The 22,486-nt window shown below is 51.5% G+C and overlaps 47 non-coding genes across 47 annotated transcripts; 9 read left to right on the forward strand and 38 right to left on the reverse strand.

Moving 5' to 3' along the window:
- Positions 1–147: 147 nt before the first annotated feature.
- Trnam-cau lies at positions 148–220 on the reverse strand. The gene has a single exon. It is a non-coding gene; the product is annotated as a tRNA-Met (tRNA).
- A 295-nt stretch (positions 221–515) lies between these two features.
- On the reverse strand, positions 516–586 carry Trnag-gcc. Its single transcript has one exon. It is a non-coding gene; the product is annotated as a tRNA-Gly (tRNA).
- A 336-nt stretch (positions 587–922) lies between these two features.
- Positions 923–994, forward strand: Trnag-ucc. The gene has a single exon. It is a non-coding gene; the product is annotated as a tRNA-Gly (tRNA).
- Positions 995–1,746: 752 nt separating this feature from the next.
- Trnai-aau lies at positions 1,747–1,820 on the reverse strand. The gene has a single exon. It is a non-coding gene; the product is annotated as a tRNA-Ile (tRNA).
- Positions 1,821–2,049: 229 nt separating this feature from the next.
- On the reverse strand, positions 2,050–2,121 carry Trnae-uuc. The gene has a single exon. It is a non-coding gene; the product is annotated as a tRNA-Glu (tRNA).
- A 456-nt stretch (positions 2,122–2,577) lies between these two features.
- Trnam-cau lies at positions 2,578–2,650 on the reverse strand. The gene has a single exon. It is a non-coding gene; the product is annotated as a tRNA-Met (tRNA).
- A 295-nt stretch (positions 2,651–2,945) lies between these two features.
- Positions 2,946–3,016, reverse strand: Trnag-gcc. The gene has a single exon. It is a non-coding gene; the product is annotated as a tRNA-Gly (tRNA).
- A 336-nt stretch (positions 3,017–3,352) lies between these two features.
- Trnag-ucc lies at positions 3,353–3,424 on the forward strand. The gene has a single exon. It is a non-coding gene; the product is annotated as a tRNA-Gly (tRNA).
- A 751-nt stretch (positions 3,425–4,175) lies between these two features.
- On the reverse strand, positions 4,176–4,249 carry Trnai-aau. The gene has a single exon. It is a non-coding gene; the product is annotated as a tRNA-Ile (tRNA).
- A 229-nt stretch (positions 4,250–4,478) lies between these two features.
- Trnae-uuc lies at positions 4,479–4,550 on the reverse strand. The gene has a single exon. It is a non-coding gene; the product is annotated as a tRNA-Glu (tRNA).
- Positions 4,551–5,006: 456 nt separating this feature from the next.
- On the reverse strand, positions 5,007–5,079 carry Trnam-cau. Its single transcript has one exon. It is a non-coding gene; the product is annotated as a tRNA-Met (tRNA).
- Positions 5,080–5,374: 295 nt separating this feature from the next.
- On the reverse strand, positions 5,375–5,445 carry Trnag-gcc. Its single transcript has one exon. It is a non-coding gene; the product is annotated as a tRNA-Gly (tRNA).
- Positions 5,446–5,781: 336 nt separating this feature from the next.
- Positions 5,782–5,853, forward strand: Trnag-ucc. Its single transcript has one exon. It is a non-coding gene; the product is annotated as a tRNA-Gly (tRNA).
- A 753-nt stretch (positions 5,854–6,606) lies between these two features.
- On the reverse strand, positions 6,607–6,680 carry Trnai-aau. Its single transcript has one exon. It is a non-coding gene; the product is annotated as a tRNA-Ile (tRNA).
- Positions 6,681–6,909: 229 nt separating this feature from the next.
- Positions 6,910–6,981, reverse strand: Trnae-uuc. The gene has a single exon. It is a non-coding gene; the product is annotated as a tRNA-Glu (tRNA).
- Positions 6,982–7,437: 456 nt separating this feature from the next.
- Trnam-cau lies at positions 7,438–7,510 on the reverse strand. The gene has a single exon. It is a non-coding gene; the product is annotated as a tRNA-Met (tRNA).
- A 295-nt stretch (positions 7,511–7,805) lies between these two features.
- Positions 7,806–7,876, reverse strand: Trnag-gcc. The gene has a single exon. It is a non-coding gene; the product is annotated as a tRNA-Gly (tRNA).
- A 336-nt stretch (positions 7,877–8,212) lies between these two features.
- On the forward strand, positions 8,213–8,284 carry Trnag-ucc. Its single transcript has one exon. It is a non-coding gene; the product is annotated as a tRNA-Gly (tRNA).
- A 753-nt stretch (positions 8,285–9,037) lies between these two features.
- Trnai-aau lies at positions 9,038–9,111 on the reverse strand. Its single transcript has one exon. It is a non-coding gene; the product is annotated as a tRNA-Ile (tRNA).
- A 229-nt stretch (positions 9,112–9,340) lies between these two features.
- On the reverse strand, positions 9,341–9,412 carry Trnae-uuc. Its single transcript has one exon. It is a non-coding gene; the product is annotated as a tRNA-Glu (tRNA).
- Positions 9,413–9,868: 456 nt separating this feature from the next.
- Positions 9,869–9,941, reverse strand: Trnam-cau. The gene has a single exon. It is a non-coding gene; the product is annotated as a tRNA-Met (tRNA).
- A 295-nt stretch (positions 9,942–10,236) lies between these two features.
- Trnag-gcc lies at positions 10,237–10,307 on the reverse strand. Its single transcript has one exon. It is a non-coding gene; the product is annotated as a tRNA-Gly (tRNA).
- A 336-nt stretch (positions 10,308–10,643) lies between these two features.
- Positions 10,644–10,715, forward strand: Trnag-ucc. Its single transcript has one exon. It is a non-coding gene; the product is annotated as a tRNA-Gly (tRNA).
- A 753-nt stretch (positions 10,716–11,468) lies between these two features.
- Positions 11,469–11,542, reverse strand: Trnai-aau. Its single transcript has one exon. It is a non-coding gene; the product is annotated as a tRNA-Ile (tRNA).
- A 229-nt stretch (positions 11,543–11,771) lies between these two features.
- Positions 11,772–11,843, reverse strand: Trnae-uuc. The gene has a single exon. It is a non-coding gene; the product is annotated as a tRNA-Glu (tRNA).
- Positions 11,844–12,299: 456 nt separating this feature from the next.
- Positions 12,300–12,372, reverse strand: Trnam-cau. The gene has a single exon. It is a non-coding gene; the product is annotated as a tRNA-Met (tRNA).
- A 295-nt stretch (positions 12,373–12,667) lies between these two features.
- Positions 12,668–12,738, reverse strand: Trnag-gcc. Its single transcript has one exon. It is a non-coding gene; the product is annotated as a tRNA-Gly (tRNA).
- Positions 12,739–13,074: 336 nt separating this feature from the next.
- On the forward strand, positions 13,075–13,146 carry Trnag-ucc. Its single transcript has one exon. It is a non-coding gene; the product is annotated as a tRNA-Gly (tRNA).
- Positions 13,147–13,899: 753 nt separating this feature from the next.
- Trnai-aau lies at positions 13,900–13,973 on the reverse strand. The gene has a single exon. It is a non-coding gene; the product is annotated as a tRNA-Ile (tRNA).
- A 229-nt stretch (positions 13,974–14,202) lies between these two features.
- On the reverse strand, positions 14,203–14,274 carry Trnae-uuc. The gene has a single exon. It is a non-coding gene; the product is annotated as a tRNA-Glu (tRNA).
- A 456-nt stretch (positions 14,275–14,730) lies between these two features.
- Positions 14,731–14,803, reverse strand: Trnam-cau. Its single transcript has one exon. It is a non-coding gene; the product is annotated as a tRNA-Met (tRNA).
- Positions 14,804–15,098: 295 nt separating this feature from the next.
- On the reverse strand, positions 15,099–15,169 carry Trnag-gcc. Its single transcript has one exon. It is a non-coding gene; the product is annotated as a tRNA-Gly (tRNA).
- Positions 15,170–15,505: 336 nt separating this feature from the next.
- Trnag-ucc lies at positions 15,506–15,577 on the forward strand. Its single transcript has one exon. It is a non-coding gene; the product is annotated as a tRNA-Gly (tRNA).
- A 752-nt stretch (positions 15,578–16,329) lies between these two features.
- Positions 16,330–16,403, reverse strand: Trnai-aau. Its single transcript has one exon. It is a non-coding gene; the product is annotated as a tRNA-Ile (tRNA).
- A 229-nt stretch (positions 16,404–16,632) lies between these two features.
- Positions 16,633–16,704, reverse strand: Trnae-uuc. The gene has a single exon. It is a non-coding gene; the product is annotated as a tRNA-Glu (tRNA).
- A 456-nt stretch (positions 16,705–17,160) lies between these two features.
- Trnam-cau lies at positions 17,161–17,233 on the reverse strand. The gene has a single exon. It is a non-coding gene; the product is annotated as a tRNA-Met (tRNA).
- A 295-nt stretch (positions 17,234–17,528) lies between these two features.
- On the reverse strand, positions 17,529–17,599 carry Trnag-gcc. The gene has a single exon. It is a non-coding gene; the product is annotated as a tRNA-Gly (tRNA).
- A 336-nt stretch (positions 17,600–17,935) lies between these two features.
- On the forward strand, positions 17,936–18,007 carry Trnag-ucc. The gene has a single exon. It is a non-coding gene; the product is annotated as a tRNA-Gly (tRNA).
- Positions 18,008–18,760: 753 nt separating this feature from the next.
- Positions 18,761–18,834, reverse strand: Trnai-aau. The gene has a single exon. It is a non-coding gene; the product is annotated as a tRNA-Ile (tRNA).
- A 229-nt stretch (positions 18,835–19,063) lies between these two features.
- Trnae-uuc lies at positions 19,064–19,135 on the reverse strand. The gene has a single exon. It is a non-coding gene; the product is annotated as a tRNA-Glu (tRNA).
- A 456-nt stretch (positions 19,136–19,591) lies between these two features.
- Trnam-cau lies at positions 19,592–19,664 on the reverse strand. Its single transcript has one exon. It is a non-coding gene; the product is annotated as a tRNA-Met (tRNA).
- A 295-nt stretch (positions 19,665–19,959) lies between these two features.
- Positions 19,960–20,030, reverse strand: Trnag-gcc. The gene has a single exon. It is a non-coding gene; the product is annotated as a tRNA-Gly (tRNA).
- Positions 20,031–20,366: 336 nt separating this feature from the next.
- Trnag-ucc lies at positions 20,367–20,438 on the forward strand. The gene has a single exon. It is a non-coding gene; the product is annotated as a tRNA-Gly (tRNA).
- Positions 20,439–21,190: 752 nt separating this feature from the next.
- Positions 21,191–21,264, reverse strand: Trnai-aau. Its single transcript has one exon. It is a non-coding gene; the product is annotated as a tRNA-Ile (tRNA).
- Positions 21,265–21,493: 229 nt separating this feature from the next.
- Trnae-uuc lies at positions 21,494–21,565 on the reverse strand. Its single transcript has one exon. It is a non-coding gene; the product is annotated as a tRNA-Glu (tRNA).
- A 456-nt stretch (positions 21,566–22,021) lies between these two features.
- Trnam-cau lies at positions 22,022–22,094 on the reverse strand. Its single transcript has one exon. It is a non-coding gene; the product is annotated as a tRNA-Met (tRNA).
- A 295-nt stretch (positions 22,095–22,389) lies between these two features.
- Trnag-gcc lies at positions 22,390–22,460 on the reverse strand. Its single transcript has one exon. It is a non-coding gene; the product is annotated as a tRNA-Gly (tRNA).
- Positions 22,461–22,486: the final 26 nt, after the last annotated feature.

The raw sequence follows: 22,486 nt of genomic DNA on the forward strand, positions 1-22,486 counted from the left end.
TCACATAAGAACTGCAAGTAGTAATAACGGGAAGTAAACATTATCACGCTGAGTCGTTGAAGCCTTGAGGATAACAAAGTACAAAGTGTTTTGCTCCTTCGCAAACCCCAGAGCCGTCGATTTAGCTGTGGACGAAAGTAAATTAAATGCCCCGGGTGAGGATCGAACTCACGACCTTAAGATTATGAGACTTACGCGCTGCCTACTGCGCTACCGAGGCAGGTGATCGCCAGGCCTTCTGGAATCTCGGTAAGTACCAAATACCAGTGGTAGAGAGTCTGCACTTCCTGGCTCATTTTTTTCTGTTGCTACACGTGCATTCCCGGCGCGACAGGCAACTTGCGATGCTAGGCCGACGCCAGTATGTACAATAGCGCACAACAGTCCAAACGAGCAGTCGTGCGCGCTGCATGTTTGGTTATTCCCACACGGAAATCCCGCGGTTCATTCTCATGGCTCACGCAGTTCGAGTGCGAAAGACACGCAGCACCACTATCGGAGAAAAAACAAAATGATGCATCGGCCGGGAATCGAACCCGGGCCGCCCGCGTGGCAGGCGAGCATTCTACCACTGAACCACCGATGCTCAGCTAGTTCACAGCTTCCTGGTGCTTTCCGCGGCAGACGTCTGAGGGGAAAGTGGGACTGCCGTCCAGCGCCGTCGCATCCTCTCGAGAGAATGCTACACACGCTGAATCCTGAACTGCACTGCACTGCTTAAAAATGACGCCCGAACGCGATCGCCTAAGTACTCTTGCGGCGCACGCACGCGACGACTCTTGCCAAAGGACGCGAAATGTGCGTAGAGACGCTGTCTGGATGCGCTCGCCTACCCCGTAATGCGCCTACAGCTACGACCACCTTGAGCCGCCGCCGACAGGCGGGAAGCAGACACAGCGCGGCGTGCGCGGACGGAAACCGTGCGGTGGTGGTGTAATGGTCAGCATAGTTGCCTTCCAAGCAGTTGATCCGGGTTCGATTCACGGCCACCGCAGCCGGCTTTTACTTTTGCGTATGAGTACTTTTGCCACGCGTCTTTAAATTAATGTTTCTTTCCCCCTCTTACTCGCTTTCATGCCACCCTATAGTGTGTGCGTCGATTCCCCTTGAGTCTCGACTTGTCTCGACTTTGCTCAGCTGACGCGAGAGCTGACGCTCTCCAATCGGCCTATATCAAGAGGACAAGCACGCGAAACGACTGAGAGAGGTATGGCGAGGCGGCCACCACATTACTTATGCCTCAAGTAAATACCTGCTGCCTGTTATCATGTATTGTCTGATGTTACATGTTCTGTCAGACAAATTCAGTTTTATTACTAGTACATTTCTTTTTTTTTTTTTTTTTTCTTTGTTGAAAATTTTACAACACGCTCCTTCATTTCACTGTGGCCGCACGGCGCGACTTGGCATACCGAGAGGCAAAACGTGGCGCCAGTGCCCTTGACCGAATAGCGCTGCAGCTCCGAAACCGAAGAGGAAAGAGTAATACGAATTGAAACCGTCGGCAGTGCCCTGTGTTCGCAGGCGGTCACCCGCCCAAGCACTGACAACGCCCAGCTTCGCGCAGTAGCGGTGATCGGACGAGAAACTTTGTGTTCACCGTGCTGTGACCAGTGAAGTGTTTTAGCGCGTCCCGACAAGTCGCGTTCTGGTCCCCTATCAGCTCCCACACAATGTGACGACTTCTTTGTTACCATACTTCCCCGCCGAAATCGGCGTTGCCTTTTTGAAAGAGTGAAATCGTAGTGGCCCGTGGGGGGATCGAACCCACGACCTTCGCGTTATTAGCACGACGCTCTAACCGACTGAGCTAACGGGCCTCGGGAATTGCTCTGCGTATTGCCATGTAACATTTCTATGGTAGCAGTCCAACAGTGGACCAGCGTCTCTTCTTCCTTTATTCCGCTGCTCGTAGTAATTTCATTGCGTGCCCGTTTCTCTCGACTGTTTTCAGCTGACGTTTATGAACCAGTAGCTATAATGCGAGGAGGACGTGAAACAGCCTTTCGCAGGGTCAAAACTTGTCGTGACTTTTGCCGAAAAATTCCGTTCCGGTACCGGGAATCGAACCCGGGCCTCCTGGGTGAAAGCCAGGTATCCTAGCCACTAGACCACACCGGACGCGCAAGTTTTACTCGGGGTTTACACCCGGTCCACTCGCTTTCCGTGTCGCACTTTCCCTGTTTGCGAGCATCTTTTCGCGCGCCCATGGCGAGGCGCGCATGGCAAAAGTCACAATTCATTGCTTTATGCCTCGTTGTTACAGCGGTAGGAGGAAAAGCAAAGCTGTAAGTAGTAATATTTATTTACTTATTTCGCAAGTAAATACCTGCTGCCTGTCATCGTACAGCAGGTCATACATTGTGTGACTTTACACGTTATATCGTACGAAATTCAGTATTATTACTAGTACTTTTTTCCTTGAAAATTTCACATAAGAACTGCAAGTAGTAATAACGGGAAGTAAACATTATCACGCTGAGTCGTTGAAGCCTTGAGGATAACAAAGTACAAAGTGTTTTGCTCCTTCGCAAACCCCAGAGCCGTCGATTTAGCTGTGGACGAAAGTAAATTAAATGCCCCGGGTGAGGATCGAACTCACGACCTTAAGATTATGAGACTTACGCGCTGCCTACTGCGCTACCGAGGCAGGTGATCGCCAGGCCTTCTGGAATCTCGGTAAGTACCAAATACCAGTGGTAGAGAGTCTGCACTTCCTGGCTCATTTTTTTCTGTTGCTACACGTGCATTCCCGGCGCGACAGGCAACTTGCGATGCTAGGCCGACGCCAGTATGTACAATAGCGCACAACAGTCCAAACGAGCAGTCGTGCGCGCTGCATGTTTGGTTATTCCCACACGGAAATCCCGCGGTTCATTCTCATGGCTCACGCAGTTCGAGTGCGAAAGACACGCAGCACCACTATCGGAGAAAAAACAAAATGATGCATCGGCCGGGAATCGAACCCGGGCCGCCCGCGTGGCAGGCGAGCATTCTACCACTGAACCACCGATGCTCAGCTAGTTCACAGCTTCCTGGTGCTTTCCGCGGCAGACGTCTGAGGGGAAAGTGGGACTGCCGTCCAGCGCCGTCGCATCCTCTCGAGAGAATGCTACACACGCTGAATCCTGAACTGCACTGCACTGCTTAAAAATGACGCCCGAACGCGATCGCCTAAGTACTCTTGCGGCGCACGCACGCGACGACTCTTGCCAAAGGACGCGAAATGTGCGTAGAGACGCTGTCTGGATGCGCTCGCCTACCCCGTAATGCGCCTACAGCTACGACCACCTTGAGCCGCCGCCGACAGGCGGGAAGCAGACACAGCGCGGCGTGCGCGGACGGAAACCGTGCGGTGGTGGTGTAATGGTCAGCATAGTTGCCTTCCAAGCAGTTGATCCGGGTTCGATTCCCGGCCACCGCAGCCGGCTTTTACTTTTGCGTATGAGTACTTTTGCCACGCGTCTTTAAATTAATGTTTCTTTCCCCCTCTTACTCGCTTTCATGCCACCCTATAGTGTGTGCGTCGATTCCCCTTGAGTCTCGACTTGTCTCGACTTTGCTCAGCTGACGCGAGAGCTGACGCTCTCCAATCGGCCTATATCAAGAGGACAAGCACGCGAAACGACTGAGAGAGGTATGGCGAGGCGGCCACCACATTACTTATGCCTCAAGTAAATACCTGCTGCCTGTTATCATGTATTGTCTGATGTTACATGTTCTGTCAGACAAATTCAGTTTTATTACTAGTACATTTCTTTTTTTTTTTTTTTTTCTTTGTTGAAAATTTTACAACACGCTCCTTCATTTCACTGTGGCCGCACGGCGCGACTTGGCATACCGAGAGGCAAAACGTGGCGCCAGTGCCCTTGACCGAATAGCGCTGCAGCTCCGAAACCGAAGAGGAAAGAGTAATACGAATTGAAACCGTCGGCAGTGCCCTGTGTTCGCAGGCGGTCACCCGCCCAAGCACTGACAACGCCCAGCTTCGCGCAGTAGCGGTGATCGGACGAGAAACTTTGTGTTCACCGTGCTGTGACCAGTGAAGTGTTTTAGCGCGTCCCGACAAGTCGCGTTCTGGTCCCCTATCAGCTCCCACACAATGTGACGACTTCTTTGTTACCATACTTCCCCGCCGAAATCGGCGTTGCCTTTTTGAAAGAGTGAAATCGTAGTGGCCCGTGGGGGGATCGAACCCACGACCTTCGCGTTATTAGCACGACGCTCTAACCGACTGAGCTAACGGGCCTCGGGAATTGCTCTGCGTATTGCCATGTAACATTTCTATGGTAGCAGTCCAACAGTGGACCAGCGTCTCTTCTTCCTTTATTCCGCTGCTCGTAGTAATTTCATTGCGTGCCCGTTTCTCTCGACTGTTTTCAGCTGACGTTTATGAACCAGTAGCTATAATGCGAGGAGGACGTGAAACAGCCTTTCGCAGGGTCAAAACTTGTCGTGACTTTTGCCGAAAAATTCCGTTCCGGTACCGGGAATCGAACCCGGGCCTCCTGGGTGAAAGCCAGGTATCCTAGCCACTAGACCACACCGGACGCGCAAGTTTTACTCGGGGTTTACACCCGGTCCACTCGCTTTCCGTGTCGCACTTTCCCTGTTTGCGAGCATCTTTTCGCGCGCCCATGGCGAGGCGCGCATGGCAAAAGTCACAATTCATTGCTTTATGCCTCGTTGTTACAGCGGTAGGAGGAAAAGCAAAGCTGTAAGTAGTAATATTTATTTACTTATTTCGCAAGTAAATACCTGCTGCCTGTCATCGTACAGCAGGTCATACATTGTGTGACTTTACACGTTATATCGTACGAAATTCAGTATTATTACTAGTACTTTTTTCCTTGAAAATTTCACATAAGAACTGCAAGTAGTAATAACGGGAAGTAAACATTATCACGCTGAGTCGTTGAAGCCTTGAGGATAACAAAGTACAAAGTGTTTTGCTCCTTCGCAAACCCCAGAGCCGTCGATTTAGCTGTGGACGAAAGTAAATTAAATGCCCCGGGTGAGGATCGAACTCACGACCTTAAGATTATGAGACTTACGCGCTGCCTACTGCGCTACCGAGGCAGGTGATCGCCAGGCCTTCTGGAATCTCGGTAAGTACCAAATACCAGTGGTAGAGAGTCTGCACTTCCTGGCTCATTTTTTTCTGTTGCTACACGTGCATTCCCGGCGCGACAGGCAACTTGCGATGCTAGGCCGACGCCAGTATGTACAATAGCGCACAACAGTCCAAACGAGCAGTCGTGCGCGCTGCATGTTTGGTTATTCCCACACGGAAATCCCGCGGTTCATTCTCATGGCTCACGCAGTTCGAGTGCGAAAGACACGCAGCACCACTATCGGAGAAAAAACAAAATGATGCATCGGCCGGGAATCGAACCCGGGCCGCCCGCGTGGCAGGCGAGCATTCTACCACTGAACCACCGATGCTCAGCTAGTTCACAGCTTCCTGGTGCTTTCCGCGGCAGACGTCTGAGGGGAAAGTGGGACTGCCGTCCAGCGCCGTCGCATCCTCTCGAGAGAATGCTACACACGCTGAATCCTGAACTGCACTGCACTGCTTAAAAATGACGCCCGAACGCGATCGCCTAAGTACTCTTGCGGCGCACGCACGCGACGACTCTTGCCAAAGGACGCGAAATGTGCGTAGAGACGCTGTCTGGATGCGCTCGCCTACCCCGTAATGCGCCTACAGCTACGACCACCTTGAGCCGCCGCCGACAGGCGGGAAGCAGACACAGCGCGGCGTGCGCGGACGGAAACCGTGCGGTGGTGGTGTAATGGTCAGCATAGTTGCCTTCCAAGCAGTTGATCCGGGTTCGATTCCCGGCCACCGCAGCCGGCTTTTACTTTTGCGTATGAGTACTTTTGCCACGCGTCTTTAAATTAATGTTTCTTTCCCCCTCTTACTCGCTTTCATGCCACCCTATAGTGTGTGCGTCGATTCCCCTTGAGTCTCGACTTGTCTCGACTTTGCTCAGCTGACGCGAGAGCTGACGCTCTCCAATCGGCCTATATCAAGAGGACAAGCACGCGAAACGACTGAGAGAGGTATGGCGAGGCGGCCACCACATTACTTATGCCTCAAGTAAATACCTGCTGCCTGTTATCATGTATTGTCTGATGTTACATGTTCTGTCAGACAAATTCAGTTTTATTACTAGTACATTTCTTTTTTTTTTTTTTTTTTTCTTTGTTGAAAATTTTACAACACGCTCCTTCATTTCACTGTGGCCGCACGGCGCGACTTGGCATACCGAGAGGCAAAACGTGGCGCCAGTGCCCTTGACCGAATAGCGCTGCAGCTCCGAAACCGAAGAGGAAAGAGTAATACGAATTGAAACCGTCGGCAGTGCCCTGTGTTCGCAGGCGGTCACCCGCCCAAGCACTGACAACGCCCAGCTTCGCGCAGTAGCGGTGATCGGACGAGAAACTTTGTGTTCACCGTGCTGTGACCAGTGAAGTGTTTTAGCGCGTCCCGACAAGTCGCGTTCTGGTCCCCTATCAGCTCCCACACAATGTGACGACTTCTTTGTTACCATACTTCCCCGCCGAAATCGGCGTTGCCTTTTTGAAAGAGTGAAATCGTAGTGGCCCGTGGGGGGATCGAACCCACGACCTTCGCGTTATTAGCACGACGCTCTAACCGACTGAGCTAACGGGCCTCGGGAATTGCTCTGCGTATTGCCATGTAACATTTCTATGGTAGCAGTCCAACAGTGGACCAGCGTCTCTTCTTCCTTTATTCCGCTGCTCGTAGTAATTTCATTGCGTGCCCGTTTCTCTCGACTGTTTTCAGCTGACGTTTATGAACCAGTAGCTATAATGCGAGGAGGACGTGAAACAGCCTTTCGCAGGGTCAAAACTTGTCGTGACTTTTGCCGAAAAATTCCGTTCCGGTACCGGGAATCGAACCCGGGCCTCCTGGGTGAAAGCCAGGTATCCTAGCCACTAGACCACACCGGACGCGCAAGTTTTACTCGGGGTTTACACCCGGTCCACTCGCTTTCCGTGTCGCACTTTCCCTGTTTGCGAGCATCTTTTCGCGCGCCCATGGCGAGGCGCGCATGGCAAAAGTCACAATTCATTGCTTTATGCCTCGTTGTTACAGCGGTAGGAGGAAAAGCAAAGCTGTAAGTAGTAATATTTATTTACTTATTTCGCAAGTAAATACCTGCTGCCTGTCATCGTACAGCAGGTCATACATTGTGTGACTTTACACGTTATATCGTACGAAATTCAGTATTATTACTAGTACTTTTTTCCTTGAAAATTTCACATAAGAACTGCAAGTAGTAATAACGGGAAGTAAACATTATCACGCTGAGTCGTTGAAGCCTTGAGGATAACAAAGTACAAAGTGTTTTGCTCCTTCGCAAACCCCAGAGCCGTCGATTTAGCTGTGGACGAAAGTAAATTAAATGCCCCGGGTGAGGATCGAACTCACGACCTTAAGATTATGAGACTTACGCGCTGCCTACTGCGCTACCGAGGCAGGTGATCGCCAGGCCTTCTGGAATCTCGGTAAGTACCAAATACCAGTGGTAGAGAGTCTGCACTTCCTGGCTCATTTTTTTCTGTTGCTACACGTGCATTCCCGGCGCGACAGGCAACTTGCGATGCTAGGCCGACGCCAGTATGTACAATAGCGCACAACAGTCCAAACGAGCAGTCGTGCGCGCTGCATGTTTGGTTATTCCCACACGGAAATCCCGCGGTTCATTCTCATGGCTCACGCAGTTCGAGTGCGAAAGACACGCAGCACCACTATCGGAGAAAAAACAAAATGATGCATCGGCCGGGAATCGAACCCGGGCCGCCCGCGTGGCAGGCGAGCATTCTACCACTGAACCACCGATGCTCAGCTAGTTCACAGCTTCCTGGTGCTTTCCGCGGCAGACGTCTGAGGGGAAAGTGGGACTGCCGTCCAGCGCCGTCGCATCCTCTCGAGAGAATGCTACACACGCTGAATCCTGAACTGCACTGCACTGCTTAAAAATGACGCCCGAACGCGATCGCCTAAGTACTCTTGCGGCGCACGCACGCGACGACTCTTGCCAAAGGACGCGAAATGTGCGTAGAGACGCTGTCTGGATGCGCTCGCCTACCCCGTAATGCGCCTACAGCTACGACCACCTTGAGCCGCCGCCGACAGGCGGGAAGCAGACACAGCGCGGCGTGCGCGGACGGAAACCGTGCGGTGGTGGTGTAATGGTCAGCATAGTTGCCTTCCAAGCAGTTGATCCGGGTTCGATTCCCGGCCACCGCAGCCGGCTTTTACTTTTGCGTATGAGTACTTTTGCCACGCGTCTTTAAATTAATGTTTCTTTCCCCCTCTTACTCGCTTTCATGCCACCCTATAGTGTGTGCGTCGATTCCCCTTGAGTCTCGACTTGTCTCGACTTTGCTCAGCTGACGCGAGAGCTGACGCTCTCCAATCGGCCTATATCAAGAGGACAAGCACGCGAAACGACTGAGAGAGGTATGGCGAGGCGGCCACCACATTACTTATGCCTCAAGTAAATACCTGCTGCCTGTTATCATGTATTGTCTGATGTTACATGTTCTGTCAGACAAATTCAGTTTTATTACTAGTACATTTCTTTTTTTTTTTTTTTTTTTCTTTGTTGAAAATTTTACAACACGCTCCTTCATTTCACTGTGGCCGCACGGCGCGACTTGGCATACCGAGAGGCAAAACGTGGCGCCAGTGCCCTTGACCGAATAGCGCTGCAGCTCCGAAACCGAAGAGGAAAGAGTAATACGAATTGAAACCGTCGGCAGTGCCCTGTGTTCGCAGGCGGTCACCCGCCCAAGCACTGACAACGCCCAGCTTCGCGCAGTAGCGGTGATCGGACGAGAAACTTTGTGTTCACCGTGCTGTGACCAGTGAAGTGTTTTAGCGCGTCCCGACAAGTCGCGTTCTGGTCCCCTATCAGCTCCCACACAATGTGACGACTTCTTTGTTACCATACTTCCCCGCCGAAATCGGCGTTGCCTTTTTGAAAGAGTGAAATCGTAGTGGCCCGTGGGGGGATCGAACCCACGACCTTCGCGTTATTAGCACGACGCTCTAACCGACTGAGCTAACGGGCCTCGGGAATTGCTCTGCGTATTGCCATGTAACATTTCTATGGTAGCAGTCCAACAGTGGACCAGCGTCTCTTCTTCCTTTATTCCGCTGCTCGTAGTAATTTCATTGCGTGCCCGTTTCTCTCGACTGTTTTCAGCTGACGTTTATGAACCAGTAGCTATAATGCGAGGAGGACGTGAAACAGCCTTTCGCAGGGTCAAAACTTGTCGTGACTTTTGCCGAAAAATTCCGTTCCGGTACCGGGAATCGAACCCGCGCCTCCTGGGTGAAAGCCAGGTATCCTAGCCACTAGACCACACCGGACGCGCAAGTTTTACTCGGGGTTTACACCCGGTCCACTCGCTTTCCGTGTCGCACTTTCCCTGTTTGCGAGCATCTTTTCGCGCGCCCATGGCGAGGCGCGCATGGCAAAAGTCACAATTCATTGCTTTATGCCTCGTTGTTACAGCGGTAGGAGGAAAAGCAAAGCTGTAAGTAGTAATATTTATTTACTTATTTCGCAAGTAAATACCTGCTGCCTGTCATCGTACAGCAGGTCATACATTGAGTGACTTTACACGTTATATCGTACGAAATTCAGTATTATTACTAGTACTTTTTTCCTTGAAAATTTCACATAAGAACTGCAAGTAGTAATAACGGGAAGTAAACATTATCACGCTGAGTCGTTGAAGCCTTGAGGATAACAAAGTACAAAGTGTTTTGCTCCTTCGCAAACCCCAGAGCCGTCGATTTAGCTGTGGACGAAAGTAAATTAAATGCCCCGGGTGAGGATCGAACTCACGACCTTAAGATTATGAGACTTACGCGCTGCCTACTGCGCTACCGAGGCAGGTGATCGCCAGGCCTTCTGGAATCTCGGTAAGTACCAAATACCAGTGGTAGAGAGTCTGCACTTCCTGGCTCATTTTTTTCTGTTGCTACACGTGCATTCCCGGCGCGACAGGCAACTTGCGATGCTAGGCCGACGCCAGTATGTACAATAGCGCACAACAGTCCAAACGAGCAGTCGTGCGCGCTGCATGTTTGGTTATTCCCACACGGAAATCCCGCGGTTCATTCTCATGGCTCACGCAGTTCGAGTGCGAAAGACACGCAGCACCACTATCGGAGAAAAAACAAAATGATGCATCGGCCGGGAATCGAACCCGGGCCGCCCGCGTGGCAGGCGAGCATTCTACCACTGAACCACCGATGCTCAGCTAGTTCACAGCTTCCTGGTGCTTTCCGCGGCAGACGTCTGAGGGGAAAGTGGGACTGCCGTCCAGCGCCGTCGCATCCTCTCGAGAGAATGCTACACACGCTGAATCCTGAACTGCACTGCACTGCTTAAAAATGACGCCCGAACGCGATCGCCTAAGTACTCTTGCGGCGCACGCACGCGACGACTCTTGCCAAAGGACGCGAAATGTGCGTAGAGACGCTGTCTGGATGCGCTCGCCTACCCCGTAATGCGCCTACAGCTACGACCACCTTGAGCCGCCGCCGACAGGCGGGAAGCAGACACAGCGCGGCGTGCGCGGACGGAAACCGTGCGGTGGTGGTGTAATGGTCAGCATAGTTGCCTTCCAAGCAGTTGATCCGGGTTCGATTCCCGGCCACCGCAGCCGGCTTTTACTTTTGCGTATGAGTACTTTTGCCACGCGTCTTTAAATTAATGTTTCTTTCCCCCTCTTACTCGCTTTCATGCCACCCTATAGTGTGTGCGTCGATTCCCCTTGAGTCTCGACTTGTCTCGACTTTGCTCAGCTGACGCGAGAGCTGACGCTCTCCAATCGGCCTATATCAAGAGGACAAGCACGCGAAACGACTGAGAGAGGTATGGCGAGGCGGCCACCACATTACTTATGCCTCAAGTAAATACCTGCTGCCTGTTATCATGTATTGTCTGATGTTACATGTTCTGTCAGACAAATTCAGTTTTATTACTAGTACATTTCTTTTTTTTTTTTTTTTTTTCTTTGTTGAAAATTTTACAACACGCTCCTTCATTTCACTGTGGCCGCACGGCGCGACTTGGCATACCGAGAGGCAAAACGTGGCGCCAGTGCCCTTGACCGAATAGCGCTGCAGCTCCGAAACCGAAGAGGAAAGAGTAATACGAATTGAAACCGTCGGCAGTGCCCTGTGTTCGCAGGCGGTCACCCGCCCAAGCACTGACAACGCCCAGCTTCGCGCAGTAGCGGTGATCGGACGAGAAACTTTGTGTTCACCGTGCTGTGACCAGTGAAGTGTTTTAGCGCGTCCCGACAAGTCGCGTTCTGGTCCCCTATCAGCTCCCACACAATGTGACGACTTCTTTGTTACCATACTTCCCCGCCGAAATCGGCGTTGCCTTTTTGAAAGAGTGAAATCGTAGTGGCCCGTGGGGGGATCGAACCCACGACCTTCGCGTTATTAGCACGACGCTCTAACCGACTGAGCTAACGGGCCTCGGGAATTGCTCTGCGTATTGCCATGTAACATTTCTATGGTAGCAGTCCAACAGTGGACCAGCGTCTCTTCTTCCTTTATTCCGCTGCTCGTAGTAATTTCATTGCGTGCCCGTTTCTCTCGACTGTTTTCAGCTGACGTTTATGAACCAGTAGCTATAATGCGAGGAGGACGTGAAACAGCCTTTCGCAGGGTCAAAACTTGTCGTGACTTTTGCCGAAAAATTCCGTTCCGGTACCGGGAATCGAACCCGCGCCTCCTGGGTGAAAGCCAGGTATCCTAGCCACTAGACCACACCGGACGCGCAAGTTTTACTCGGGGTTTACACCCGGTCCACTCGCTTTCCGTGTCGCACTTTCCCTGTTTGCGAGCATCTTTTCGCGCGCCCATGGCGAGGCGCGCATGGCAAAAGTCACAATTCATTGCTTTATGCCTCGTTGTTACAGCGGTAGGAGGAAAAGCAAAGCTGTAAGTAGTAATATTTATTTACTTATTTCGCAAGTAAATACCTGCTGCCTGTCATCGTACAGCAGGTCATACATTGAGTGACTTTACACGTTATATCGTACGAAATTCAGTATTATTACTAGTACTTTTTTCCTTGAAAATTTCACATAAGAACTGCAAGTAGTAATAACGGGAAGTAAACATTATCACGCTGAGTCGTTGAAGCCTTGAGGATAACAAAGTACAAAGTGTTTTGCTCCTTCGCAAACCCCAGAGCCGTCGATTTAGCTGTGGACGAAAGTAAATTAAATGCCCCGGGTGAGGATCGAACTCACGACCTTAAGATTATGAGACTTACGCGCTGCCTACTGCGCTACCGAGGCAGGTGATCGCCAGGCCTTCTGGAATCTCGGTAAGTACCAAATACCAGTGGTAGAGAGTCTGCACTTCCTGGCTCATTTTTTTCTGTTGCTACACGTGCATTCCCGGCGCGACAGGCAACTTGCGATGCTAGGCCGACGCCAGTATGTACAATAGCGCACAACAGTCCAAACGAGCAGTCGTGCGCGCTGCATGTTTGGTTATTCCCACACGGAAATCCCGCGGTTCATTCTCATGGCTCACGCAGTTCGAGTGCGAAAGACACGCAGCACCACTATCGGAGAAAAAACAAAATGATGCATCGGCCGGGAATCGAACCCGGGCCGCCCGCGTGGCAGGCGAGCATTCTACCACTTAACCACCGATGCTCAGCTAGTTCACAGCTTCCTGGTGCTTTCCGCGGCAGACGTCTGAGGGGAAAGTGGGACTGCCGTCCAGCGCCGTCGCATCCTCTCGAGAGAATGCTACACACGCTGAATCCTGAACTGCACTGCACTGCTTAAAAATGACGCCCGAACGCGATCGCCTAAGTACTCTTGCGGCGCACGCACGCGACGACTCTTGCCAAAGGACGCGAAATGTGCGTAGAGACGCTGTCTGGATGCGCTCGCCTACCCCGTAATGCGCCTACAGCTACGACCACCTTGAGCCGCCGCCGACAGGCGGGAAGCAGACACAGCGCGGCGTGCGCGGACGGAAACCGTGCGGTGGTGGTGTAATGGTCAGCATAGTTGCCTTCCAAGCAGTTGATCCGGGTTCGATTCCCGGCCACCGCAGCCGGCTTTTACTTTTGCGTATGAGTACTTTTGCCACGCGTCTTTAAATTAATGTTTCTTTCCCCCTCTTACTCGCTTTCATGCCACCCTATAGTGTGTGCGTCGATTCCCCTTGAGTCTCGACTTGTCTCGACTTTGCTCAGCTGACGCGAGAGCTGACGCTCTCCAATCGGCCTATATCAAGAGGACAAGCACGCGAAACGACTGAGAGAGGTATGGCGAGGCGGCCACCACATTACTTATGCCTCAAGTAAATACCTGCTGCCTGTTATCATGTATTGTCTGATGTTACATGTTCTGTCAGACAAATTCAGTTTTATTACTAGTACATTTCTTTTTTTTTTTTTTTTTTTCTTTGTTGAAAATTTTACAACACGCTCCTTCATTTCACTGTGGCCGCACGGCGCGACTTGGCATACCGAGAGGCAAAACGTGGCGCCAGTGCCCTTGACCGAATAGCGCTGCAGCTCCGAAACCGAAGAGGAAAGAGTAATACGAATCGAAACCGTCGGCAGTGCCCTGTGTTCGCAGGCGGTCACCCGCCCAAGCACTGACAACGCCCAGCTTCGCGCAGTAGCGGTGATCGGACGAGAAACTTTGTGTTCACCGTGCTGTGACCAGTGAAGTGTTTTAGCGCGTCCCGACAAGTCGCGTTCTGGTCCCCTATCAGCTCCCACACAATGTGACGACTTCTTTGTTACCATACTTCCCCGCCGAAATCGGCGTTGCCTTTTTGAAAGAGTGAAATCGTAGTGGCCCGTGGGGGGATCGAACCCACGACCTTCGCGTTATTAGCACGACGCTCTAACCGACTGAGCTAACGGGCCTCGGGAATTGCTCTGCGTATTGCCATGTAACATTTCTATGGTAGCAGTCCAACAGTGGACCAGCGTCTCTTCTTCCTTTATTCCGCTGCTCGTAGTAATTTCATTGCGTGCCCGTTTCTCTCGACTGTTTTCAGCTGACGTTTATGAACCAGTAGCTATAATGCGAGGAGGACGTGAAACAGCCTTTCGCAGGGTCAAAACTTGTCGTGACTTTTGCCGAAAAATTCCGTTCCGGTACCGGGAATCGAACCCGGGCCTCCTGGGTGAAAGCCAGGTATCCTAGCCACTAGACCACACCGGACGCGCAAGTTTTACTCGGGGTTTACACCCGGTCCACTCGCTTTCCGTGTCGCACTTTCCCTGTTTGCGAGCATCTTTTCGCGCGCCCATGGCGAGGCGCGCATGGCAAAAGTCACAATTCATTGCTTTATGCCTCGTTGTTACAGCGGTAGGAGGAAAAGCAAAGCTGTAAGTAGTAATATTTATTTACTTATTTCGCAAGTAAATACCTGCTGCCTGTCATCGTACAGCAGGTCATACATTGAGTGACTTTACACGTTATATCGTACGAAATTCAGTATTATTACTAGTACTTTTTTCCTTGAAAATTTCACATAAGAACTGCAAGTAGTAATAACGGGAAGTAAACATTATCACGCTGAGTCGTTGAAGCCTTGAGGATAACAAAGTACAAAGTGTTTTGCTCCTTCGCAAACCCCAGAGCCGTCGATTTAGCTGTGGACGAAAGTAAATTAAATGCCCCGGGTGAGGATCGAACTCACGACCTTAAGATTATGAGACTTACGCGCTGCCTACTGCGCTACCGAGGCAGGTGATCGCCAGGCCTTCTGGAATCTCGGTAAGTACCAAATACCAGTGGTAGAGAGTCTGCACTTCCTGGCTCATTTTTTTCTGTTGCTACACGTGCATTCCCGGCGCGACAGGCAACTTGCGATGCTAGGCCGACGCCAGTATGTACAATAGCGCACAACAGTCCAAACGAGCAGTCGTGCGCGCTGCATGTTTGGTTATTCCCACACGGAAATCCCGCGGTTCATTCTCATGGCTCACGCAGTTCGAGTGCGAAAGACACGCAGCACCACTATCGGAGAAAAAACAAAATGATGCATCGGCCGGGAATCGAACCCGGGCCGCCCGCGTGGCAGGCGAGCATTCTACCACTTAACCACCGATGCTCAGCTAGTTCACAGCTTCCTGGTGCTTTCCGCGGCAGACGTCTGAGGGGAAAGTGGGACTGCCGTCCAGCGCCGTCGCATCCTCTCGAGAGAATGCTACACACGCTGAATCCTGAACTGCACTGCACTGCTTAAAAATGACGCCCGAACGCGATCGCCTAAGTACTCTTGCGGCGCACGCACGCGACGACTCTTGCCAAAGGACGCGAAATGTGCGTAGAGACGCTGTCTGGATGCGCTCGCCTACCCCGTAATGCGCCTACAGCTACGACCACCTTGAGCCGCCGCCGACAGGCGGGAAGCAGACACAGCGCGGCGTGCGCGGACGGAAACCGTGCGGTGGTGGTGTAATGGTCAGCATAGTTGCCTTCCAAGCAGTTGATCCGGGTTCGATTCCCGGCCACCGCAGCCGGCTTTTACTTTTGCGTATGAGTACTTTTGCCACGCGTCTTTAAATTAATGTTTCTTTCCCCCTCTTACTCGCTTTCATGCCACCCTATAGTGTGTGCGTCGATTCCCCTTGAGTCTCGACTTGTCTCGACTTTGCTCAGCTGACGCGAGAGCTGACGCTCTCCAATCGGCCTATATCAAGAGGACAAGCACGCGAAACGACTGAGAGAGGTATGGCGAGGCGGCCACCACATTACTTATGCCTCAAGTAAATACCTGCTGCCTGTTATCATGTATTGTCTGATGTTACATGTTCTGTCAGACAAATTCAGTTTTATTACTAGTACATTTCTTTTTTTTTTTTTTTTTTCTTTGTTGAAAATTTTACAACACGCTCCTTCATTTCACTGTGGCCGCACGGCGCGACTTGGCATACCGAGAGGCAAAACGTGGCGCCAGTGCCCTTGACCGAATAGCGCTGCAGCTCCGAAACCGAAGAGGAAAGAGTAATACGAATCGAAACCGTCGGCAGTGCCCTGTGTTCGCAGGCGGTCACCCGCCCAAGCACTGACAACGCCCAGCTTCGCGCAGTAGCGGTGATCGGACGAGAAACTTTGTGTTCACCGTGCTGTGACCAGTGAAGTGTTTTAGCGCGTCCCGACAAGTCGCGTTCTGGTCCCCTATCAGCTCCCACACAATGTGACGACTTCTTTGTTACCATACTTCCCCGCCGAAATCGGCGTTGCCTTTTTGAAAGAGTGAAATCGTAGTGGCCCGTGGGGGGATCGAACCCACGACCTTCGCGTTATTAGCACGACGCTCTAACCGACTGAGCTAACGGGCCTCGGGAATTGCTCTGCGTATTGCCATGTAACATTTCTATGGTAGCAGTCCAACAGTGGACCAGCGTCTCTTCTTCCTTTATTCCGCTGCTCGTAGTAATTTCATTGCGTGCCCGTTTCTCTCGACTGTTTTCAGCTGACGTTTATGAACCAGTAGCTATAATGCGAGGAGGACGTGAAACAGCCTTTCGCAGGGTCAAAACTTGTCGTGACTTTTGCCGAAAAATTCCGTTCCGGTACCGGGAATCGAACCCGGGCCTCCTGGGTGAAAGCCAGGTATCCTAGCCACTAGACCACACCGGACGCGCAAGTTTTACTCGGGGTTTATACCCGGTCCACTCGCTTTCCGTGTCGCACTTTCCCTGTTTGCGAGCATCTTTTCGCGCGCCCATGGCGAGGCGCGCATGGCAAAAGTCACAATTCATTGCTTTATGCCTCGTTGTTACAGCGGTAGGAGGAAAAGCAAAGCTGTAAGTAGTAATATTTATTTACTTATTTCGCAAGTAAATACCTGCTGCCTGTCATCGTACAGCAGGTCATACATTGTGTGACTTTACACGTTATATCGTACGAAATTCAGTATTATTACTAGTACTTTTTTCCTTGAAAATTTCACATAAGAACTGCAAGTAGTAATAACGGGAAGTAAACATTATCACGCTGAGTCGTTGAAGCCTTGAGGATAACAAAGTACAAAGTGTTTTGCTCCTTCGCAAACCCCAGAGCCGTCGATTTAGCTGTGGACGAAAGTAAATTAAATGCCCCGGGTGAGGATCGAACTCACGACCTTAAGATTATGAGACTTACGCGCTGCCTACTGCGCTACCGAGGCAGGTGATCGCCAGGCCTTCTGGAATCTCGGTAAGTACCAAATACCAGTGGTAGAGAGTCTGCACTTCCTGGCTCATTTTTTTCTGTTGCTACACGTGCATTCCCGGCGCGACAGGCAACTTGCGATGCTAGGCCGACGCCAGTATGTACAATAGCGCACAACAGTCCAAACGAGCAGTCGTGCGCGCTGCATGTTTGGTTATTCCCACACGGAAATCCCGCGGTTCATTCTCATGGCTCACGCAGTTCGAGTGCGAAAGACACGCAGCACCACTATCGGAGAAAAAACAAAATGATGCATCGGCCGGGAATCGAACCCGGGCCGCCCGCGTGGCAGGCGAGCATTCTACCACTGAACCACCGATGCTCAGCTAGTTCACAGCTTCCTGGTGCTTTCCGCGGCAGACGTCTGAGGGGAAAGTGGGACTGCCGTCCAGCGCCGTCGCATCCTCTCGAGAGAATGCTACACACGCTGAATCCTGAACTGCACTGCACTGCTTAAAAATGACGCCCGAACGCGATCGCCTAAGTACTCTTGCGGCGCACGCACGCGACGACTCTTGCCAAAGGACGCGAAATGTGCGTAGAGACGCTGTCTGGATGCGCTCGCCTACCCCGTAATGCGCCTACAGCTACGACCACCTTGAGCCGCCGCCGACAGGCGGGAAGCAGACACAGCGCGGCGTGCGCGGACGGAAACCGTGCGGTGGTGGTGTAATGGTCAGCATAGTTGCCTTCCAAGCAGTTGATCCGGGTTCGATTCCCGGCCACCGCAGCCGGCTTTTACTTTTGCGTATGAGTACTTTTGCCACGCGTCTTTAAATTAATGTTTCTTTCCCCCTCTTACTCGCTTTCATGCCACCCTATAGTGTGTGCGTCGATTCCCCTTGAGTCTCGACTTGTCTCGACTTTGCTCAGCTGACGCGAGAGCTGACGCTCTCCAATCGGCCTATATCAAGAGGACAAGCACGCGAAACGACTGAGAGAGGTATGGCGAGGCGGCCACCACATTACTTATGCCTCAAGTAAATACCTGCTGCCTGTTATCATGTATTGTCTGATGTTACATGTTCTGTCAGACAAATTCAGTTTTATTACTAGTACATTTCTTTTTTTTTTTTTTTTTTTCTTTGTTGAAAATTTTACAACACGCTCCTTCATTTCACTGTGGCCGCACGGCGCGACTTGGCATACCGAGAGGCAAAACGTGGCGCCAGTGCCCTTGACCGAATAGCGCTGCAGCTCCGAAACCGAAGAGGAAAGAGTAATACGAATCGAAACCGTCGGCAGTGCCCTGTGTTCGCAGGCGGTCACCCGCCCAAGCACTGACAACGCCCAGCTTCGCGCAGTAGCGGTGATCGGACGAGAAACTTTGTGTTCACCGTGCTGTGACCAGTGAAGTGTTTTAGCGCGTCCCGACAAGTCGCGTTCTGGTCCCCTATCAGCTCCCACACAATGTGACGACTTCTTTGTTACCATACTTCCCCGCCGAAATCGGCGTTGCCTTTTTGAAAGAGTGAAATCGTAGTGGCCCGTGGGGGGATCGAACCCACGACCTTCGCGTTATTAGCACGACGCTCTAACCGACTGAGCTAACGGGCCTCGGGAATTGCTCTGCGTATTGCCATGTAACATTTCTATGGTAGCAGTCCAACAGTGGACCAGCGTCTCTTCTTCCTTTATTCCGCTGCTCGTAGTAATTTCATTGCGTGCCCGTTTCTCTCGACTGTTTTCAGCTGACGTTTATGAACCAGTAGCTATAATGCGAGGAGGACGTGAAACAGCCTTTCGCAGGGTCAAAACTTGTCGTGACTTTTGCCGAAAAATTCCGTTCCGGTACCGGGAATCGAACCCGGGCCTCCTGGGTGAAAGCCAGGTATCCTAGCCACTAGACCACACCGGACGCGCAAGTTTTACTCGGGGTTTATACCCGGTCCACTCGCTTTCCGTGTCGCACTTTCCCTGTTTGCGAGCATCTTTTCGCGCGCCCATGGCGAGGCGCGCATGGCAAAAGTCACAATTCATTGCTTTATGCCTCGTTGTTACAGCGGTAGGAGGAAAAGCAAAGCTGTAAGTAGTAATATTTATTTACTTATTTCGCAAGTAAATACCTGCTGCCTGTCATCGTACAGCAGGTCATACATTGTGTGACTTTACACGTTATATCGTACGAAATTCAGTATTATTACTAGTACTTTTTTCCTTGAAAATTTCACATAAGAACTGCAAGTAGTAATAACGGGAAGTAAACATTATCACGCTGAGTCGTTGAAGCCTTGAGGATAACAAAGTACAAAGTGTTTTGCTCCTTCGCAAACCCCAGAGCCGTCGATTTAGCTGTGGACGAAAGTAAATTAAATGCCCCGGGTGAGGATCGAACTCACGACCTTAAGATTATGAGACTTACGCGCTGCCTACTGCGCTACCGAGGCAGGTGATCGCCAGGCCTTCTGGAATCTCGGTAAGTACCAAATACCAGTGGTAGAGAGTCTGCACTTCCTGGCTCATTTTTTTCTGTTGCTACACGTGCATTCCCGGCGCGACAGGCAACTTGCGATGCTAGGCCGACGCCAGTATGTACAATAGCGCACAACAGTCCAAACGAGCAGTCGTGCGCGCTGCATGTTTGGTTATTCCCACACGGAAATCCCGCGGTTCATTCTCATGGCTCACGCAGTTCGAGTGCGAAAGACACGCAGCACCACTATCGGAGAAAAAACAAAATGATGCATCGGCCGGGAATCGAACCCGGGCCGCCCGCGTGGCAGGCGAGCATTCTACCACTGAACCACCGATGCTCAGCTAGTTCACAGCTTCCTGGTGCTTTCCGCGGCAGACGTCTGAGGGGAAAGTGGGACTGCCGTCCAGCGCCGTCGCATCCTCTCGAGAGAATGCTACACACGCTGAATCCTGAACTGCACTGCACTGCTTAAAAATGACGCCCGAACGCGATCGCCTAAGTACTCTTGCGGCGCACGCACGCGACGACTCTTGCCAAAGGACGCGAAATGTGCGTAGAGACGCTGTCTGGATGCGCTCGCCTACCCCGTAATGCGCCTACAGCTACGACCACCTTGAGCCGCCGCCGACAGGCGGGAAGCAGACACAGCGCGGCGTGCGCGGACGGAAACCGTGCGGTGGTGGTGTAATGGTCAGCATAGTTGCCTTCCAAGCAGTTGATCCGGGTTCGATTCCCGGCCACCGCAGCCGGCTTTTACTTTTGCGTATGAGTACTTTTGCCACGCGTCTTTAAATTAATGTTTCTTTCCCCCTCTTACTCGCTTTCATGCCACCCTATAGTGTGTGCGTCGATTCCCCTTGAGTCTCGACTTGTCTCGACTTTGCTCAGCTGACGCGAGAGCTGACGCTCTCCAATCGGCCTATATCAAGAGGACAAGCACGCGAAACGACTGAGAGAGGTATGGCGAGGCGGCCACCACATTACTTATGCCTCAAGTAAATACCTGCTGCCTGTTATCATGTATTGTCTGATGTTACATGTTCTGTCAGACAAATTCAGTTTTATTACTAGTACATTTCTTTTTTTTTTTTTTTTTTCTTTGTTGAAAATTTTACAACACGCTCCTTCATTTCACTGTGGCCGCACGGCGCGACTTGGCATACCGAGAGGCAAAACGTGGCGCCAGTGCCCTTGACCGAATAGCGCTGCAGCTCCGAAACCGAAGAGGAAAGAGTAATACGAATCGAAACCGTCGGCAGTGCCCTGTGTTCGCAGGCGGTCACCCGCCCAAGCACTGACAACGCCCAGCTTCGCGCAGTAGCGGTGATCGGACGAGAAACTTTGTGTTCACCGTGCTGTGACCAGTGAAGTGTTTTAGCGCGTCCCGACAAGTCGCGTTCTGGTCCCCTATCAGCTCCCACACAATGTGACGACTTCTTTGTTACCATACTTCCCCGCCGAAATCGGCGTTGCCTTTTTGAAAGAGTGAAATCGTAGTGGCCCGTGGGGGGATCGAACCCACGACCTTCGCGTTATTAGCACGACGCTCTAACCGACTGAGCTAACGGGCCTCGGGAATTGCTCTGCGTATTGCCATGTAACATTTCTATGGTAGCAGTCCAACAGTGGACCAGCGTCTCTTCTTCCTTTATTCCGCTGCTCGTAGTAATTTCATTGCGTGCCCGTTTCTCTCGACTGTTTTCAGCTGACGTTTATGAACCAGTAGCTATAATGCGAGGAGGACGTGAAACAGCCTTTCGCAGGGTCAAAACTTGTCGTGACTTTTGCCGAAAAATTCCGTTCCGGTACCGGGAATCGAACCCGGGCCTCCTGGGTGAAAGCCAGGTATCCTAGCCACTAGACCACACCGGACGCGCAAGTTTTACTCGGGGTTTACACCCGGTCCACTCGCTTTCCGTGTCGCACTTTCCCTGTTTGCGAGCATCTTTTCGCGCGCCCATGGCGAGGCGCGCATGGCAAAAGTCACAATTCATTGCTTTATGCCTCGTTGTTACAGCGGTAGGAGGAAAAGCAAAGCTGTAAGTAGTAATATTTATTTACTTATTTCGCAAGTAAATACCTGCTGCCTGTCATCGTACAGCAGGTCATACATTGAGTGACTTTACACGTTATATCGTACGAAATTCAGTATTATTACTAGTACTTTTTTCCTTGAAAATTTCACATAAGAACTGCAAGTAGTAATAACGGGAAGTAAACATTATCACGCTGAGTCGTTGAAGCCTTGAGGATAACAAAGTACAAAGTGTTTTGCTCCTTCGCAAACCCCAGAGCCGTCGATTTAGCTGTGGACGAAAGTAAATTAAATGCCCCGGGTGAGGATCGAACTCACGACCTTAAGATTATGAGACTTACGCGCTGCCTACTGCGCTACCGAGGCAGGTGATCGCCAGGCCTTCTGGAATCTCGGTAAGTACCAAATACCAGTGGTAGAGAGTCTGCACTTCCTGGCTCATTTTTTTCTGTTGCTACACGTGCATTCCCGGCGCGACAGGCAACTTGCGATGCTAGGCCGACGCCAGTATGTACAATAGCGCACAACAGTCCAAACGAGCAGTCGTGCGCGCTGCATGTTTGGTTATTCCCACACGGAAATCCCGCGGTTCATTCTCATGGCTCACGCAGTTCGAGTGCGAAAGACACGCAGCACCACTATCGGAGAAAAAACAAAATGATGCATCGGCCGGGAATCGAACCCGGGCCGCCCGCGTGGCAGGCGAGCATTCTACCACTTAACCACCGATGCTCAGCTAGTTCACAGCTTCCTGGTGC

This window comes from Schistocerca piceifrons, unplaced genomic scaffold, assembly GCF_021461385.2.
Source record: "Schistocerca piceifrons isolate TAMUIC-IGC-003096 unplaced genomic scaffold, iqSchPice1.1 HiC_scaffold_306, whole genome shotgun sequence".
Lineage (NCBI taxonomy): Eukaryota > Metazoa > Arthropoda > Insecta > Orthoptera > Acrididae > Schistocerca > Schistocerca piceifrons.